This window comes from Miscanthus floridulus, chromosome 11 (genome assembly GCF_019320115.1).
Source record: "Miscanthus floridulus cultivar M001 chromosome 11, ASM1932011v1, whole genome shotgun sequence".
Lineage (NCBI taxonomy): Eukaryota > Viridiplantae > Streptophyta > Magnoliopsida > Poales > Poaceae > Miscanthus > Miscanthus floridulus.
Genome location: NC_089590.1, coordinates 75,705,113 through 75,711,112, shown reverse-complemented (window position 1 = coordinate 75,711,112; position 6,000 = coordinate 75,705,113). Strand labels below are relative to the sequence as shown.

The window sequence follows — 6,000 nt, the reverse complement described above, 5'->3', positions numbered from 1 at the left end:
ACCCCGGCGACAAAACGCCAAACGATTCGGGTTGGACTGCAGGCAGGAGCAGGAGCAGGACAGGACTGGACTGGACGTCCCCGGCGCGCGGCAACGACGAGCCATTTTTTACAATTTGACCCCTTTTTTTAAACAAAATTTACGTTCGATCCTCTTAGAGACTTAAACTCATCTTTAGACCCTAGGGTAGACGCCAGGAATCATGGCGCCGAGATATCACATCTCAACGCCACATGGCGCCGAGGTGTCTGGCCGAGCACAACAAGCCATCCTAGGTGTCGTTCACGTGGCCGACACCTCGGCGCCACAGATCTTGGCGCCGAGCATTGATTCAAAACCCGCGACCGCAGCTCTCTCTCGTGCTCTGTCTCTGCCTCCTGCGCCGCCGTTGACCGCAGCTCTCCCTGTCCGCGCCGCCGTTGACCGCGCCTCCTGCGTCGGCAGCAGGCCACCGGCGACCGTCCGGTCCCTGCGCCCCCTCCCTTTCTCACCTCCTGCGCCCCCGCGCAACCGCTCGCAGCAGGCCGCCGACGCACCGCCGCGCCCTCGTCGCCCCTTCCCTCCTCCTCATCTCTGTCCGACGGCGAGGGCAGCCCGCCACCGCTCGCCGGAGCTCCCGCCGACCGGCTGGGCTCCAGGCCCTGCGCCCCCTGCCCCTCTGGGTCCCCGCGCCCCCCTGCCCCTCCGGGCCGTGCGCGAGCAAGCCATCCAGGTAACTTAAATTAGTTAGGTATTTTTTAGTTAACTTAAATTAGTTAATGTACTTTAGATAATTTAGTTACTAATTTTTTTAGAATATTTAGCAAATTTAGTTAGCAAATTTAAGTACATATGTTGAAAGTTAGATGCTTATTTATTTAGTTATATTATATACTTAGGAATATATGTATGTAGCTTATTTAGTTAGATTAGATTGTTAGAGATATAATTAGGGAGTTAGTTATCTATTGATTTAGTTAGCTAGTTAGTAAGTGTAGTTACCAAATCTCTTATCTTGTTATAGAGATAGTTAGACAGTTAGATACTTATTTGTTTAGGTTGATAGTTAGGTAATTTAGTTAGCAAATGTAGTTAGATATTATGGTTAGTTATCTTATAATAATATACCCGTAATAACTTGGTTGATATGCATACCAACTAGATGGACAACGTAGTCACCCTGTATCATAGAGGAAGTGTGGAGGAAGATGAGTTTGGTAATGTCAGTTTTGTTGGAATGAAAAGGGTGCTAGTGATATTCGATGATCGGCCATTGTTTTGTGAGTTGTTTGGTAGGGCTCGTGATGAGCTTAAATGTAATTCAAATGAAGATACCATCTTAGTTGAGGGGGTACTTCACCATGGCAGGTCAGGGACAATTTTGAGATGGTTGGTCCCAATTGCATCAGAGGCTCAATGGGACAAATATGCCAAAACTGTCATGAAGAATGAGTTTCAATGTTTAGATTTGGTTGTGTGGAAGTTGTCCAATGATCCCACCCCTCATGGGTATTCACCCCGTAAGGTTCATTCACCCCCTCATGGGTTGTCGCCAGCACCAGAGAATCCAGCACCCTATGAGCCTCTATTACCCAACCGTGAGGTGGATGTGGAAGATGCGGTTGTAGTGCCCGATGCTCAATCTGCCCCAAATGAGGTTGGTGTATGTTCTGGTGTCCGTGCAGAATGTGGGACTGATGATATTGTAGGTGCCCCTCAGGAGATCTCTTTGACCCAGAATCATCCTAGTAAGTGATTTAGTAACACTTTAGCTCTCCTTATTCTTTGTTCATTCTATTCCTTTGTCTCAGTGGTATCCATATTTGTGCTTTAAATGCAGGAGACAATCTTGATAATGATGGTTGTACTCCTGTTCCTCCATCAACCAACATGGACCCAGGGTTTATGGCCTCTAACAGTGTAGATGTTGATATTGCGGATGATGAGGAGCCTTATGGCACAACAAAGGCTGTTGATTCGATGATAACCGCCTAGTTGCAACTTTGAGCGAACAAGAAATAGAGCTCATCAGACGCTTGTGTCCTGATCATGATCCACTGGTTCATGAATTCAGCTATCTTAGTCATTCTCAACATACTTATGGAGAAGGAAGAGATGACGAGCTGCTAAAGGCTCCTGAGACCGATGGCAACGTGGAAATTCAGTTGGGCATGGTCTTCAAGGACTTGCCCACCTTAAGAAGGTGGCTACAGGAATATTCTATGAGATGTAAGAGACCATTCAAGGTGAGGCACTCCTATCCTATGTGGAGCGCCGTTACACGGTGGTGTGCGAGATGGCATATTACAATTGGAGGGTCTATGCTCGTAAACAGAAGGCCATAGGGAAATTCAAGATCACTAAAATTGTAGGCCCACACACTTATGCCCAGACAGATATAAAACAGAAGCATAGACAGTTGACCTCTACCCTCATTGCTAGAAAGTTATACACAACTTTGAAGGGTCAGCCCAACTTGAAGGTCAGGACAATTATGGAGATGAGTAAGGATATATTTAAGTATGACATAAAGTATGGAAAAGCATGGAGGGCAAAGCAACGGGCCTAGAAGATGATATATGGGGACTGAGAGGAGGGGTACGAGCAGTTGCCTGCAATGTTCAATGTAATGAAAGCAGTAAATCCAGGCATGCATTATGAGTATATCCCGAAGCCGAATGAATGGAAGGACAGGAGGCAGATATTCTTTCATGCATTCTGGTGCTTTCCCCAGTGCGTCGAGGCCTTCAGGCATTGTCGTCAAGTGTTATCCATTGATGGTACTTTTCTGCTTGACAAGTACATAGGCACACTTTTGGTAGCCATTTCCTATGACGTAGACAACGCATTGGTTCCTTTGGCTTTCGCTTTGGTGGAGAGGGAGAACAAAGATAGCTAGAGATGGTTCTTGCGGCTTGTTAGGATCCATGTCATTGGCCCTCATAAGGAGGTAGGTGTCATATCTGATAGACACCAAGGCATACTCAGTGCCGTACAGGAGCAGATTCCGAGGTATGCACCTTTGCACCACCATTGGTGCGCTTGACACCTTGCCGAGAATTTACTTCGGAAGGATGGTACGAAGGACAACTTTCCTCTATTCGAGGAGGTTGCTCGCATGCTTGAGGTGCCGTTCTTCGAGGAGAAGTTGGAGCGGCTAAAAACGGCAACAAACACAGAAGGTAGGCAGTGGCTGAGAGGATTGATGAGAGAACCTAAGAAATGGACAAGAGCCTACGACGATGGTGGATGGAGGTACGAGTTTCAAACTAGCAACATGGCGGAGTCATTTAATAGTGTACTCAAGGGTATACGTGCCATGCCCGTCAATCCATTGTATCATTCACCTTTTATAGGCTAGTTGCATGGTTTAACGATAGACACGCTCAAGCAATGGCACTACAGAGTAATAATAAAAAATGGGCACCTAAACCTAATAAGCATCTCGACAAGGCAAAGGAAAGGGCTATCACACATGACGTCGATTGCTTTGACCACAACACCGGCAAGTACCAGGTCACAGAAAGGGGTGGTACAACATTCGATGGTGAGATCCGGCCATCAAGGAGTTATATTGTGGTACTTATTAATTTCTCATACCGATGTGGGAAAACCAGGCAGTACCACTTCCCTTGTTCTCATTATGTTGCAGCATCTCAGCATCGCAACTTTACCTACGAGACCCAGATACCGTCGGAGTTCAGTGTTGACAGCCTTGTACAGACTTGGTCTCCCCGTTTCGAGCCTTTCCTGGATGAGGGTCAGTGGCCACCTTACACTGGGCCGAAATACATTGCGGATCCTGGTACCCGTTGGGACAAACATGGAACCCGGAAGAGGACGAGGCACAAGATGGTCATGGACCAGGTTTTCGGTAGAACGAGGCGAGAGAGAGCAACCCCCTTTCTTACTGACCCCGACCAGAACCAATGTGGCAAATATGGTAGACTTGGGCATAATTCACGTACATGCCATTGGCCGCTTAGTCAGGTGTAAATAACTAATGTTTCACATGCATGTTTACTAGTACCAAAAAGTTATTTATTTGTTCATATAAAACTTATCTGTACTTTGTCATTATATTTTGTAGGATGGAGCCGTTCCACTTGCTGGAGCCGTACTGCGAGGAGAACCACGACTCACCGCGGAGGGGGAGGTAACGACTTTACTTCTGCATGTTATTTTTCCTCTGCACATGTATTTGTGTTCATGAATTAATATAATAATTTCTATTCTTTGCAGGAACTGAACCCTCTTCGTCCTCGTTCCCACGATAAGTTCGAGGACATGCGGTACGGCGACAGGTACACTCCTCTCCTTGAGAGGGCTGGACTTGATGTTGTATCGTTCTAGGTTCGCCGTGGGGTGCCTGCCTTCAACCCCACGACGATCTCAGCTGTAGTCGACAGGTACCAAAATTATGAACATATTCACTTCCATTTATATTTTCGGTTCTCGATGTGCATATAACCTTAGTACTTCTTTCTTGTTTTGTAGATGGAGGCCGGAGACACACAACTTCCACCTACCTTGCGGAGAGATGACCGTTACTCTTCAGGACATGCAGAAGTTCCTGGGTGTCCGTATAAGTGGCCGCCCAGTTATCGGCCCCTGCACTGCTGCTGGTTGGAGAGGTAGAGTGGAGGCCTTCCTTGGAAGAGAGCTTCCTCCAGAGACACCGGGTGCCCGCTCCTCAGGAGTACTCATTAGTTGGCTGAGGCATAACTTTGGTCAGTGTCCTGATCATGCAGACGAGCAGACAGTTACCTACTACTGCAGGGCATGGATCATGCATCTTTTTGGCTGTGTTATGTTCCCCGACATGATGGGAGACACCGCGTCATGGATGTACCTGCCCTGTCTTACTGACTGGGACACGGCGAGGGGCTACAACTGGGGTTCCGCAGTGCTGGGGTACTTGTACCGACAGCTTTGTGAGGCTTGCCGCCGGAGTTCGACGAACTCTTTATTAGGAGGATGTGTTTACCTGCTTCAGCTTTGGATGTGGTCTCGTTTACCGGTCGGTCAGCCCCAAGTTGGTGATCCTCGTCCCTGGTTCAAGGTGCATGGCCTTCGACGTCGGCCGACGTATGCCTACCTTTGGGACCAGGTTAAGGGTCCCTTCGCCCGGAGTAAACGCGCCTACATCGAGTTCGCGAACGAGCTTGACGCACTCACGCCAGGGCTGGTGAGTTAGCTGCATTTCACATACTAATTTGTTTTCCCGATGTAATCACTACGTGACTGAAGAATCAAATGCAGGTTACTTGGGAGCCGTACGAGGACGAACAGTACGAGCATATTGGGTTTAGCATCATGTGCAAGATGGACGAAGACCTGTACCTGATGCGGTGTCCGTTGATTTGTTTCTATGCGGTTGAGTTCCACCTGCCACACCAGGTTGCACGCCAGTTTGGGTTGAGGCAGAAGTGGTCCGTGGAGCCGTTCTCGACGTCAATAGACTTGCACAAGTAAGCGTCTTTGAACTTTATTAAATAATCAAGAATTCAATCTGCTACCATAGAACTTAAATATCCATACGAACAATGAACAGCTTATAGTTTCGAGAAATAACCCTTAGTTTTTCTGCCACTTTTTCACAATCCATTTTTGAAAGGCAATATATAATGCCACGTTCTTTAGAATGATTTTTGCGGATAAACATATCAATGTCCTCAACGCATTTCTTTGTCTTGGGTCTTAAGTGTACCTGCAAAGCCCAACTTAAATCTGAGATGGTCTGCTACAATAGAACTTGCATCGTGCGAGAGATGCAAGTACGCAGCACCCTCATTTACCCTCTGCCACTTCCTTGTCGAAGAAATCGTCCATCAGGTCGTCTTGGCCATTGTACTGCGGCTTGTTAGCTTCATAGCCTGCCCCGCCGCCATAAAAACTCTCCCGTGCTGCTGCTGCCACTGTAGCCACCACCAGTCACATTTCCAGAGAAGTTGTTGCCACCAAAAACGTCCACCACTAAAGTCGCTACCAAATTCTCCTGAGGTTCCACCACTGGAACTT

At 47.6% G+C, this 6,000-nt stretch overlaps 1 pseudogene; it reads left to right on the top strand.

Annotated features, from left to right (window-relative positions):
• Nucleotides 1-202: 202 nt before the first annotated feature.
• LOC136492229 (uncharacterized) lies at nucleotides 203-5,454 on the top strand (annotated as a pseudogene).
• Nucleotides 5,455-6,000: the final 546 nt, after the last annotated feature.